Raw genomic sequence first — 15368 nt, 5'->3', positions numbered from 1 at the left:
AAGAAATTGGTAGGGACATAACATGATAATATAAAAATACGGGGTAATTGTTAGAATAACTAGCTCTTGACAATTTATGTATACTTGACAAGTGGATGATGACTAAATGCCAAGTGTCAATACCATGCAAAAGACTTAAACTTCTTTAGTCCAAATTTTCCTTGTCTTGCTTCATTTAGCCGGGAAAAAAAAAAATTAGTGAAAGTTTCCTTTGTCTTGCTCTATTTAGTTGAGAGAAAAGTAGAGAGAGTTGAGAGGAAATCTAGAATCTTGCTTCCTTGTTCCAGCCGAGTGAAACTAGAAAAAGTTGGGAGGAAACTTGGTGTCTTGTATCTTTGCTTCAACTGAGAGAATCAGTGAGTAAAGGAAGAGAGGAAGCTGACCATTCTCCAAGTCTGGACTGAGGAAAAAGGAAAAAGAAGGAGAGCTAACTTTCCTACTTGTTTTGTAGGAAGGTAACGTGACTTAAAAACTTCAAATTTTTTCTTTTCCATATACTTTAGAGAAATTTGGATGCATGCTTGGTTTGAGGTTAGATTGAAGTAAAATTGGTGGTAGGAACCTGCTTAATGCTGGAAATTTCTCTAGCTTAGGCCGAGCTAAGGAATCTTGTTCTTTTTCCAACTTTAGGTCCTAGAAAATCTTTTAATCCTTTTGGTAAATGAATCTTGGTGAAAATATGGAATGCATGTGAACTTTATGGCTGCTGAAATTTTCAGGATGAAGCCGAGAGTTGAGCTGTGCATTTTCGATTTCTAGTTGCAATTTTTGTTGACTTTTGCTGGGAAATGCATGATTACTACTTCACTCTATGCTATAAGCATATTAGTATGTGATTTAAGGTTGAAAGTAAGTAAGGAAAGGCGCTGTTTTGGCGAGCAAAATTGTAGAAAGATTGCTGAAAATTTTCAGCCTGAACCGTGTGTGGTGAGCTGTGATATCTAGCTTGTAGCTTGTACTTTGGGTAAGATTTGTTTTTTTCAGGAGATTCATGTTTGGTAGTCACCTTATGATTTATTGTGTGATTTATGCTTAAATCAAGATCTAAAGTTGAGATTATGGCTAAGGGAACTTGCTGGAAAATATGTTGAGTTAGCCGAGTCAGAGAGGAAGAATTTTTCACTTTTTCTTCATGAATTTTGACTGTAAAATTTCATATTGTTATTTAACATACTTTATAACAAAAAAATACTATCGTTTCGAAAAAAAAATACTTTATAACACATTAATGTTGAAATGCATGTTGGATTTGAGTGAAAAATAAATATTTTTACTAGAGAAAAATTCATTTTTCTAATTGTTTGCTTGTTGGAAATTTTTTTCAGATTTGAGCCGTGGAGAAGTTTGAATCTTTCAGCCTAATTTCAAAATTTTAAAATTTTAGACAATATTAGAACTTTAAACTTGACAACGAAAAAAAGGGTAAGAACTCTCCTCTAGCCAGTGATTATATGGTAGCACCAGATATATGATCTTTCTTTTTTTTTTTATCGACACGATAATTCTTATTCTACACCCACTTCTATTCTACACTATGGCAAAAAGGGTAGGTCTAAAAAGGCCAATGGAAAACTCGGAGGAAACTAAACTGTCACCGATCCAGATGGGTGCTTGTGTACCCATTGGTGAAACTTCCGGAAAATTCTAGAGAAGAATGCAATTCAAAAGATTTGTTCCTTTAACTTACACTCAATGAGAGTTTTAAGTCTATCCCTTCCTTGGTGGCCAACCCAACCTAGCTAATTTGGTTATATATAAACTCTTAAAAGCCTAAGAGTTATGGCTGCATGTATTTAGTAGCATATTTTACATTTTCAAGAATGCTGATAAATACTTTTGGAGGGTTTTTAATCTTTGTCACAATATATGTGAGATGGTATCTTTTTTGATACCAACAACAAATTGATGGTATCTTTTTCTGAATGATATATATATTTTCTCACTTTTGTATCTTAAAAATATGATGGCAAGATGTGTTTATGTATATGAATATGTAATTTATTTCTTTAATGCATGAATAGATATTGCAAACAAGATCCATAAAGTTTATTATATCTTTTTTTTTCTTTTTGCCCCTTGATTTAGTTTGTCAAGTTGTCTTCTCTAATTATCTAGAACAGGTTTATTATAATATAGTCCTTAGCTTAATCCATAATTAAGTAGTCAAAATTGAATCCTAGAAAGAAAAAAATAATTTGACTATTTGTTTAGGACTATGTAATGGTTATAGCTTTTAATCTTGCACAATATATAAAAAGAGTTCACTTAATTATTTTCAATCATTGAGTCATATGGATGAGAATAAGCTTTCTGAAAACCAATGGATTCTGAAAAGCATTACAAAAGCATTAAGGTATTTTTAGGATTTTAATTATTTTTAAAAATGCTTTTAATAGATTATTAATTAGAGTTTTTTAGCAAGAGGAGACAAAAATGGGGTATATTATTTTTAAAATGATATTATTGGTACTTACATTACATGTGTATTATCTTATTTGAACATTGGTTTATTAGTTATATACATTACATGTGTATATTTCACATGCTTATTGCCCTTATAAAAAAAAGAAAATTATAATGATCAAATCGAGTTAAACAAACAACAAGTGACATCACTAATTAACTCTGGGTTCGTTTGGTTCACAGACTGGATGAGATAGAATGACGCATTTTCAGATTATTAATTTTGGGTTGAGTCATCCCCAAATAAATAATCCAAATTATCTAGTATTTGGTTGGTTCTGAATTGGATAGGATATGTTGGAATAATCTTATCTTGTGTTTGGTTAGAAATTGGATGAGGTAGGATTACTATTTTAATGATCAAAGCACTCCTTAATTTGTAGATTCTTTTTAATAAAACAATTTAATATTTTATAAAATATTAATAAAATAATTTAATAAAAATTCAATATTTATAACTTTTATTAAAATGGAGTAGTTTGAAACTTTAGAATTATAAATTAAATCAAGTGTTTTGATATATAAAAATTTGCACCCACTCAAACTTTGCCCATAAAAATAGATTTTGACCAAGTTTTTTAACATAAATTTGAAATTCAATTAAATAATGGGCCAAGTTTTGACTAAATTAAGGTTTAATCGATTAAGATCTAACTCATTTAAGAGCTTTAAATGAGTCCAATTCAAACTAATATAGAAGATTTTTCTTTAGATCGAGTTTGAATTTATTGAAATCCTTATTCACAAAGCCCAATTGATAAGATTATGTCCTTATACTATATAAGAACGAGTTTAGGACTAGATTTCAACTGTAGAGGTGAGGCTATTTTGGGAATGTGAGAGTGTTTGAAAGTAATTGGAATATTGAGTACAAGTCATTATAGCTTTAATTTCACTATAATTACTTATACAACCTTTCAGATATTTAAGGATATGGGCAGATTTGGTATGTTACAATGTTTGGTGCCAAGTTGAGTATCAAGTACAATTGAATAAAGCTTGTATTTTGATAGAATTACATAAAAGTCCTTTTAATCATTTATTATACTAACATCCAAGCCTTCTAATTTTCTGAAACCTTTCTCATCCGTTAAGCAATTAATTGGATGTTTACATAATTAGATTTTAATTACAATTAATTAACTTAATTATCATTTGAACAATCATTATCATATTTATGTCCCCATGTTTAGCCGATACCCTTTCTTCTTTTTCGGTTTCACCTCTTTGATTTTATTATGGCTATTAAATATTTGGTAGAATGCATAGCTTTTCCTTTAAATTGAGGTGAGTTCTTTGGGTTTGTCTTCTTCGATTGTAGTTTTTTTTTTTCTGATGATTGGTTTATTCAATAACTCCATATAGTTTGCCTTTTGATATTTCTAATTCCAAAAACTAACTAATTGTATTGTTTTTCTTAGTAGATCCCAGAGATTTTGTCTATGGTCAAAGTACAATTTGAGATAATGTTGTCACTTTCTAAAATAATCAAAAAAGCAATTTTATCATCTTCTCCTCCTCAGCCAAGGTATTATCTCTTTATTTAAGTCAAATAACCTTATTTCTTATGAACTTTCTCCTATTATTCTTGACTCTAGAGATTTGTTGACTACATTCCAACAGTTATGGTTCAAGTAGTTATTTTTTCATGTAATATGATTTGGAATTCAGCTTGTGTTTATTTTAATTGGGAATTTTATGATTGTAAAATTTATTAACTTAGAATTTTGCACTTCATTGAAACTAAAAAAGAAAATTAATCATGTTACATAGTACTAAGATGTCATTTGCACTCAATTTGCTTTTCATGTTATGATCTCGTTCTTGTATTATACTGTTTATATAGTTTCAAATACAAAAATTTGCTTTTTTATGCTATGTAAAAGAATTTGTAGTGGAACTTGATGAGTTTAAATGCTTTAGCTACAGCACCATTTTGATTGCATTGTATTAATTTATTTACTTATAATTGTATATTGTACAATGATAAATAATGTTTCTTGATTTGATTGAAGCAACTATTATCCATAGTTCTAACGAGTCAATTAAATAGAGATGTTATATTGGATACTTATACAAGTAAATATTAAAAAATATCATTAAGCAGTTTCTACCTATAGTTTGCAATTTAAATTCATATGAGGAATTTCTTCTGATTTTACTTACCATTTTCTACAATTTCAAATTTAGAAAATATTATTTGCACCAATTTTTTATAATCAAGATAGTTTCAATTCAGATCTTTAACAATTATGCAGATTTGAACTTATTTATGAGATTATAAAAAAATGCCCCTAGCAAAAAACACAAAATTTGAATAGTTTCTACAAAATTTTAAAAAAGATCACTTAAGTTTCTTATCTATTTATCATTTTTGGGTATTATTATCTCTGTAAGAAACATGTGATTAAGTCGTATTATACCCACCAAATTATATAAATAGTTAGTAAAAAATAAAATTATTTTAGATTAGATTGGACGCAAAGTGATTGATGGATAAATTTGACTTGATAATTCAGATTGATCTTAAGTCGAGAGAGAAATCAGAAGTATTGCTTGAAGGATCTTTCACGAACATATATAGATTCGAGAGATGAAGGGTCCAATTGATAATTTGAAATGTTTTATCATCTTGGATAAGTTTTAGAAGAGACCTTTGGATACTTTTCAATTGCACTTCAAACATTCTTACATTTTCAAATTACCCTTATCTTTGCAGTTGAAATTCAAACATAACCTTTGATCACAACGGATTCTTATATAGTATAACGATAAGAATGTCTTATTGCACATTATTTTTATTGACTCACTATGTAACTTATGATTTTTTCTATTAAAATTACATGATAAAATCATCATACTTCAGTTCCTATACTACAAAATATTAAACAATAATTATTAATTACCTTGAATCACAAACACCAAATTCCCGGGCGTCGCGCGGGCTGTCCCTCCCTAGTATTTATATAAAATTTGGTTTAGAAAATAAGCTTAGTAAAGGTAATTTAGTTTAAGGGCAATATAATCCTTCTATTATGATGTTAGTATGGCAAATTAGTCAAAAAATTTAAATTAATTAATAGCGGTAAGTCAAAATTTTTAAAATAATGAATGGAGGCAAATTAGTCAAAAAATTTTAATATAATTGTAGGGGCTAATTAGTCCGTTTATTATCATATTATTATATGAAAGTATGGTTATATAATAGTCAGTATGAATTTGAATTATTCATAAGGGGATTAGTTCAAATATTGTTATGTTAGTAGTAGGGGTAAATTAGTCAAAAGCTTTAAAATTAATTAGTAGGGGAAAATTAGTCTATTCATATTATATTATTCTGTGGGAGTAGGGTTGTATAATTATAAGAGTATAAATTTCTATTTTTTGTAAGGATAAATAAGTCTAAAATTTTATCATCATATCTGTTAGTCATTTCGGGATGACTAATGCCACCTTCCCCATGGGATTATTTTATCCCATAAATAGGGGATTAATTGAGTTAGGTAAAATGTGTCATCCCATGTATAAAATGCAATAAAAAATGGGATGACATAGGATGATTAATCCAATCCTATGTCATCCCATAAACCAAACGGACCCTCTCAGTATGAGGATAATATACCAATACCAAATGCTATGTCAAAGTACAAATACATGCTTGAATATATTCTTCTATTTCATAATGAGATAGTTTGTTCTTTTTTAACTTTAGAAAATAGAATACGATATTTCTCCTGCATTAGCCATGTTCAGGTCATTAACTTAGAAAGAACAAAATACCTCATTGTATGTACAAGCATGTATTTTGTGCTTTGACATGAGACATTATACATATAGTTGTTAATTTAGGATGTGAAACATTATGATCTTTGAGCATTGCAACTTGGCGTATGTTATTTTTAAAATTTTTTAAAATGATAGTAATTGGCATAATTATATTTAATGTATATTATCTCAAATCAATATATGATTTTGGTTTATAAGTTAAATTGTCTTTCGTATTATTATTGCCTTATAAAAAAAATAAAGTTATAGTGATTGATTTGGGTTAAACAAACAACAAGCAGTATCACTAATTAACTTTTAGTATGAAGGAGATAATTTTTTAAAAGTTTTGTTTGGTAATCTCTCACAAGAATAATGCATGATGCATACTACCGATTCCACTATATTTTTCAATGTAAGATAAGTTTGGCCATTAAGATGTTTGATGAATTCACATGATACATATTAGCTTTATAATTATTGGATTATTTAAAACATTTGATATCTTATTTCGTGCCAATAATTGATATATAGTGCATCTATAATTATTGGATTATTTAAGACATTTGATATCCTATTTCGTGCCAATAATTGATATATAGTGCATCTGTATCAGTGACTATATCAATACATAAAACTAAAATTAAAAAAGAAAAAAATAATAAGATTGAATTAATTAAAGACATCTAGTTGTACAGAGAATAAATAAATAGATAGAAAGCAAATATTTAAAAGGTGTTCTTCATTACACATATGTTTTATATTAATTTCAACTTTGATATTTCAGGAACCTGGAGATGCTGTAAATAATGTGGCTAGAAACTCCAATCATGCTAATATTAGCAGCAACAACAATGTCAAAATGCTAAAGCCAATACAGAAGGCAAGAACCAAAGCATTTGTTTTCAATAACCAATATCTTTCACATCATGAGGCGTAACCTACCGCCCAATGCCAAGTTATCCAAAGAGGCTAAATCAACCATCCAAAAATGTGTTTCGGAGGACGTTAACTTTATCACTATGGAAGCAAATTAGCATTGTCATCGTGAGCACCATAAGACGATCATTGCTGAGGATTTGTTGTATGCTTATGCAAATCCTGGATTTGATAACTATGCTGGTCCTGTTACTATTTAGCTAGAGTGATATCGCCAAAATGAGGCTGCTCAAAATGCCGTGCATGGCGATCCTTCTGTGAAGTGCACGGCTTTTTTCCTAGATGTGCATACACAAGGCCATCCTTTCACGCTTGCTCCTGCCTCACCCCCTTCACCTCCAAATGTGACATTTCAAGTTGATGCTGATGAGCAAGCATTCTTTGATCCACTATTGGTGAGCAGCAAATTCTACTTTTAGAATGCTCTTAGTGCTGGTTGTGGCAATGGCTTTGACGTTGTTAGGCCTTTGTCAAATGTTGAGCTTTCAGGGGCCTTCTTTCCCTATGATTTTCATCCAAAGCCTTCTCTATCACAAGGATCTTATCCTCATGGTCAAGGCTTTGTTGGGCAATGAGACCATAGATTTTGCTACATATGTAATATACGCTATATAGTTAAGGCACTATCATAAGTGCCGTGTTCGTCTTGTTATTTAATGTGTTATTATTATTATGGTTATTGCTCCAAGACGTAAGATATTATGATGTTTGAATATTGAAACTAGTTTTATTTTCTCTTACTTGGTATGTTATTGTTGTTGTTGTTAATTTAAGACATGCGACATTATGATCTTTGAGTATTGAAAATTAGCGTATATTATTTTTTTTAATTTTTTCAAAATGATAGTAATTGGCATACTCATATATAATGTGTATTATCTCATTTCAATATATGATATTGGTTTATAAATTAAATTGTATTTCGCATGGTTATTGCCCTTATAAAAAAAAAAGTTATAGTGATTGATTTGATTTGATTTTTGTAGTCGAAGCTATTTAGTCTGCTTTGAAGATTGATAAAGCTTATTGGCAAATTCTTCAACATTTTGTGACATCCGAAGCAATTTTATCACGACTAACTAATTTTATAAAAATATGTTGCCATTCCACCGAATCCCTATTGATTCTATCTTGACCAGTTGCATATCTTCATCCATCTTCATCAAACCAACATAGAATATACAATGCGGCTTCTTCACTTTTGTTGGACTTCTATATGCAGATGGATTTGGAATACAGCATATTTCTCCGCCGGTCCCTTTCTCAATCGTATCAATCAAATGCTTTAGGTTAGATAGACATATTTCTTTGCACGACTCCAAGTGCTGTTTAGCATTATGCGACGGCAAGCATAGTTGTTTATCATTAATAGCACACAATTGTTCATCATCAGAGCAACAGGAGTAGGCATAAGAAACTTAATTTTTACGAACTTCTCACACTATCCAAGTGTTGACATGGGATTAAATAAATCCTCCCAATTGGCATTTTTCACCCCAAAGTCCTGATATATATCATGTCCCTGCCTCAATTTCTTGCATAAAAATCTAAATGTATTTGGAGTTACTCAAGAGGTAACATTGTTGCAGGGATGTGCTAGATTAATTATGGGCATTTTATGATTAGAGTGCTCAAAATCTCTCTTCCAATTCCAAACAGGAAATGCTCCATTTTTCTCTTCTACATCATATAGGAAAATGGGTTCAGGCCAACCCCATGTACTATAGATTCTAAAAAACTCACAAACTAGAAAATCACAAGAATGTCAGCGATAGTGTTGGGGAAGGTGTGCAACATGATAGTAACAGCCGTGCCAAAAAAAAATCCAATCATAATTCCAAAAACTTTGTCATGTCTTTGCACAACTATGGACCTACGATTAAACAAACAACAAGCAGTATCATTAATTAACTTCTGGATTGAAGATAGTATAGTAATACCACATTAAAGTACAAAATACATGCTTGAATATATTCTTCTATTTTGCAATGAGGTATACCGTTTTTTCAACCTAGTTAAGTATTTAATTACAAAAATTATAGAGTTTGTAAATTTGTCAGGTGTACAAAACTATTGGAATAAAGTAAAGATTCAATTAAACGTTAAGTGGAAGATAGAAAATTACCATTATGCTAGTAAGGGGAAATCAATCAAATTTTTAACCTTTTATCAAAATCGTTAGATTAAGGAAACAAGTCAAACTGATACTTATTTGTACGAAAAAGTATAATAATCAAATTAATAAATTTTTTATTACACGGAATCGTAATGATAGGTCAAATCAATAATGTCAATGGACATATATTTTTATGCAATATTAATGAATAAATATTTATGAGCTTTTCCAATTGTCTATACATTTATTAATTAAACATGTAAATATGATGTTTAAAATGTTCGTATTCTTCAGTGGACAATTAGTCAGCCTCTGACAAGGACACAGGAAATATGTTTTTGGAAAGACTGACAATCTTGATCCCTTAAACTTTATAAAATCTATTTTGAGCCCTAGAACTATAAACTATTTCATTCAAACATCGGTGACTGGTATACAGTTATTCACTAATTCAAATACTAAAGTCCTAAACTTAAATTGGAAAGATATAGGGGTTTGATGTACAAATATATATATGTCTACAAAAAAATAAATTTTGTACATTTTATTGTATATCAACTCTTGTTATATAGCAAATAAAATTTTGTTTTTCCACCTAGCTATGTATCCATCTAAAAAATTAAAAAAAAATATTCATCTACTCACCGAAAAAGGAAAAAAACAAAGAGAAAATGATTAAGATCCTTTGCTCAACAAACTTTTCAGTTTTCTAAAATTATAAGTAAATACTTCCAAATCAATTCTAATCTTTCTAGCCCAGCTCGCCTTCTAGCTCCAAAAAAATTCTTTATTTTTCGACAAATCATAAGAGCTTTTAATCTTCCAACTACTAATTCAAGGTTGCTTAAAAGATCTTCAAAAAAAAAGGGAAAAGAAAATGCAAGCAAACGTAGTTCTTGACATTTTAGCAATTTATGAGAGTTTTTGATTCTTAGGCTATGAATTGGGCATTTGGCTATTATCCGTTCTTTGCAAAACAATCTCTTCTTAACCCTTTCAAATCACTAGTAAATATTTTCAACTTTTCCTAGACTATCTCTAGACCAAAGTTAGGAAAAGAACATAAGCAACCCAATTTCTTAATTTTATGGCACATTGTAAAAGCTTTTAACTCTTCCAACTACTACACTGGGCTATCGAAATATACTAAAGAAAATGGAAGAAAACTGAAACTCAAGTAAACAAGTTCTTGATTTTTAGATGACTTTGTGAGAGTTCTTGATTTTTTAGCTACCAAACAAGTTACTCTAAAAAAAAAATGAAAAAACACAAGTAAATGATCTTCTTGACTTTTCGATGACTTGCAAGAGTTCTTGATTTTCTGACTACTATATTGAACTGCTCAAAAAACATACAAGGAAAATAAAAAAACATAACTAATCAAACTTAATGATTTTGCAACAATTTGCGAGAGCTCTTGATTTTCTAGCTACTACATTAGGCTGCTCTAAAAGACTAAAATGCAAAAATGACAAAAAGAAGGAAAAAAAAAAAGCAAACTTCTTGATTTCTCAATGACTAGTGAGATTTCTTAATATTTCAGCTATTGAATTAGGCTGTTATAAAAAACGCAAAAGAAAAATGAAAAAAAAGCAAACAAACTTTAATTTTTCAACAACACACGACAGTTCTTGATTTTTTAGCTACAAAATCAGGCTACTCTACAACTGCATAAATAAAAAGAACACAGGCAAACAAACTTGATTTTTTTGACAATTCGCTAGACTTGTTAATTTTCTAGTGATCAAATTAGTGCGCAATTAAAACAATAAAAAGTAGGAAAAAAATAAATAAGCAAATGATAGTCATGATTTTTTTAGGAAACCCATGAAAGTTATTGATTTTCTAAAAACTAAATTGGGTTGTTCAAAAAACACGAGCAAACTTCTTGATTTTTAAATCATTATACCAAGTTGTTGTCAGAGCACAAAGAAACAATAAAAAAAATATATAAGCAAACCATTTTTTACGCATTGTGAACTTGTTCCATCACTAAATTATATTCAAAACCTACCCCAAAGGAAATGGAAAGGAAACAAAACACAATAAGTTCTTGATTTTTCAATAGCTTGTAAGAGCTCTTAGCTGTCAATTATATTACTCCACAAAAGGAAAAAAAAAACACAATCGAACAATTTTTTTTGACTTTTTGGATACTAGCTACAGTTCTTATTTTTTGGCTATTATATTGGACTCCTAAAAAAAAGAAGAAAATACTCAATTAATCAAACTTAATGATTTTTCAGCCATGAGCGAGAGTTTTTGATTTTCTCAATGACTAAAATGAGGACAAAAAAAGAAGTAAACTTTTTGATTTCTTGATGACTAAGGAGAATTCTAGATTTTTTTACTACAGATTTATGCTGCTATAAAATAACAAAATAAAAAAATAAAAAAAAGCAAACTTCTTAATTTTTTCGACAATTCACCAGAGTTCTTGGTATTACGACTACTAAATCAAGCTACCCTATAAACCTTTTGGCAATACAAGCAGCCAATATATTACTATTACTATTTCTACCTTTCTTAATATAAGTGAAAAGGTTGTAATGAAACAATGAACAAAGAATGGGGAATAAATTACCACAAGTTCACTCCTCTAGGCTGATAACATCGATTAAAGAAAATTAATTGACCTATCCAATAACATTTTTAACCAATCGTCATCTTTAGTTCACATGAAACAACTATAGTCACCTATATTTTGGTCGGGTATAAAACTCCAAAAAATAGTCAATTTCGAATATTATGGATAATAATCGGTATTAAAATAAAATATTTGTTAAGCACACCTCTTGTAGCTCTTCACCATTAGAAAATAAATTTAATAATAGGTATGTGTCTTTATCAAGATTTGAAAAAAAAAATGCAAATTTTGTTTTGCTTACATCATAAACATAATTTTTATCCTACTTTTATCTCACATATATCACATTACAATAGTGCTATTGAATTACTTTAGATAATTTTTTTCAAATTAACCCAGTATGTTTTAGTGTAAAACTAGCCATAGATCACAACATTTTCAAGTGAGCATGATGGTTTTGGACTTTTTCTTTGAGTAATTAAATTATTTTAGCGACATAAATGCAATTAAAAAATTGAAGAACGAAGTATTCAATATTAAAATTTTTTTTATGAATTTACTTTTCTCTCACCAACACAAATTAAAAACAAACAATATGTCTTTCTTTGTTTTGAGAGTACCTTTAATTTATATTAGTATTAATATTTATTGTCTTTCTATTAGATTTGGGTGACTTGAAATTTTTTGGGTGTCATTTGACTTGAAATTTATATTAGTATTAATATTTATTGTCGTTCTATTATTTTGTTGTTTATCTACATTCTGGTAAAGTTTCTTTCCCTTTTAAGTTGTTTGTTGATATATGCATATAAAAACTGATATGTTTCTTCTTTGACTTTGTGTGCCACATTTAGGATGTTCATAGAAGAATTTTAGGACATGAAATTGTCCAAATGGATAAGACAACTTATTTCTCCAAATTTTCTTTATTTAATGTATCTTTTATTACGAATAGATGTTGCTGGACTAGTTATTTTTCCTTAATTTGCTATTATCATTATCTTTTCAATCTTCTTTCAGATTGATTTTTCTAATGCCTTTTGATTTAGGGAAATCTTTTTCTCTAGTTTATACTCTTTAGAGATAGATCAAATGAACAAGCAAAATTTTTCAAAAAGACTTTTAATATTTGTTCATAGATATAAGTGACTTTAATTATATTGTTGATAAAACCTCTAATTTTTGTAGGAAGTGCAAGAAAAGTCATTTTTAGGTATTGAAAAAAACTTTTAGGCATTAAAGTAAAAAAATATAACTATTCTTTTTTTCGGCATTCAAGAAAAAATATAATGATTCTTCGAAATATATTTTTAAATGACAAATAATAATTTTTATTTACTTTTCAAAGTTTTGATTTTTCTAATTCTAGATGTGTTAAAAAAAATGTGAGTGTTTACTCGTGTATGCATTAATTACAAATCTTACCTTTCCAAATTAGTTGTAACGATAATATACCCTTTTAACCAATCACCAACTACTTATCTCAAATATAAATCAAATAAACCTCTGCGAGTAGTGGTGTATAAGTTTTGCTGCATGTAAAGAGGGGCTAATTCAATTTTGATTGAAAAAATAAAAAAAAGTACAATTGTTTTTGTTATTGTTTCAATCTAGAATTCAACTTTTCTGCATATTATCTAAAGGAAATATATCTTGACTATTTTGCATAATAAACATTTTAATTGTTAATATTAATTAATTGATTAATGGAGTAGTACTATTAGAGTAGTTGGTCTGGCCCTGAATCTAAACACATATAAAAGCAGATTTTTCTCTTGCATTTGCCATATCTAGGTCATTAACTCCATGAAAGCCATCGTAACATTTGGCTGAAGTTGAAATTTTGGAAATTAGAGGTCTTGGGTTTAGATCTCGTGCCACCTCCCCACTTCTCAAGTCTCATTGTCGCGCCCCATTTTTTGATAAATAAATAAAATGGTTTTAAAAAAATGTATTTTTTGATTTAATTTGTGATTGGAAAATGAATTGTGATTTAAAAGAAAAATGGGTCTAAATGGGGGTTTGAAAATGCGATGATTTGACCCAAAATTATAGTTTAAAAAGGGTTTTTTGAAAAAATGGGAGTCGCCACTTGGTAATGAGTTAAGGTGTACCAAGTCACCTAAAAATGAATTTTTTAGGAAAAAAAGTTGTAAGAAACCCCTTTTAAACGACTCCTAGTCCACGTAAACCAATGAAAAAGGTTCGGGAGTCACATTTGACGAAGGGGAAGGCAAGGATACAAATCCAAGGCACCCCTTCGACCTAGCCAAGGCTAGTTGCGTGATTTAATCAAAGATTTTCTTGTTTTAACCAAAAAATTTATTACATTTGGATGTGCTACATGAATGCAAACCCTAGACCTAGGGGTATTGGGGGAAATTTCTCTTCAAAGGTTGAGTGGTGCCAATCACATTAATTTGTGAAACCCAATAACGATCCTTTGAAGAAGTCACGAATAATGCGAGTGGGATGCAAATGAATGGAATGCATGTATGCAATGTGAGGACATGAGTTTGAAAAAGTAATAAAAGGCAATAATATGTAAGTGAAAATGTGCACGTGAGTGGGTAAGGTATGGTATGTGCAATGATAATATGAAGTGCATGTGTGCTAGTGATGATAAAAGTGTTCGTGTGCAAGTGAAGAAACATAAAGGTGCACGTGTGCAAAATGGGAGGAAAAATGAAAGTGTGATGAGGGTATAAAATGGTAGAATGGATTTAAAAATGCATGAGCCTAGGGAATTCATGCATATTGGGTACGGGGAGACCTAAATCGTGACTCAATTTGCCCTTTTATAGAGAGGATACAAGCGTGCTAAGGCTTAGAAAAAGCCACACTCGTCTATATCCCATATTTAAGGGGACTCTCAAGCAAATGAACCCTATAACTAGCATGAAATGCAAAAATCCTAAAATGGAGGGAAAAGGGGTTCGAGGGGCATGCAAAATGATAAAACTAAAAAGAATGCATGATATGTAATGAACATGCAAACATGTACTAACGAGGGGAAATCCCTAAGGGTCTAGCGTTGGACTAGCCCGTTCTATGAATTCCGACTAGCGTTGGACTAGTGGAAACGTACATTCATCCATCACATTCATTCAGGCTATGGAAAGCGAGTAGACATGCCAAACACTTATAAACACATAGCACATAACATTTAGCATGCTCGACTAGATGCAAGGCCCTAACAAAGCAAATTAACACGTAGCAACTAAGCATGCAAGACACATAAGACAATTAAAACCCTAACTATTACATTTGCTAGCTAGGCACACGTCTTCGATAGGTCTTCATTGAATGCTCCTCCAAGCCTTATCTATTACATTAGGGAGACCTTACTACAATCTAAAAGGGGGAAAAGGAATAAAATAATTAAATCCCTAACTATTACAAGCCAAGAGGTGTACACATACCCCATAAAGAATAACTTCAATAAAAAGTAAAAGTAAATTGCGTAAATAAAAGAAATTAAAGAAAGGCTAGAAAAGC

The sequence above is a fragment of the Coffea arabica genome, chromosome 10c, assembly GCF_036785885.1.
Source record: "Coffea arabica cultivar ET-39 chromosome 10c, Coffea Arabica ET-39 HiFi, whole genome shotgun sequence".
Lineage (NCBI taxonomy): Eukaryota > Viridiplantae > Streptophyta > Magnoliopsida > Gentianales > Rubiaceae > Coffea > Coffea arabica.
This window is presented reverse-complemented; position numbering follows the sequence as displayed.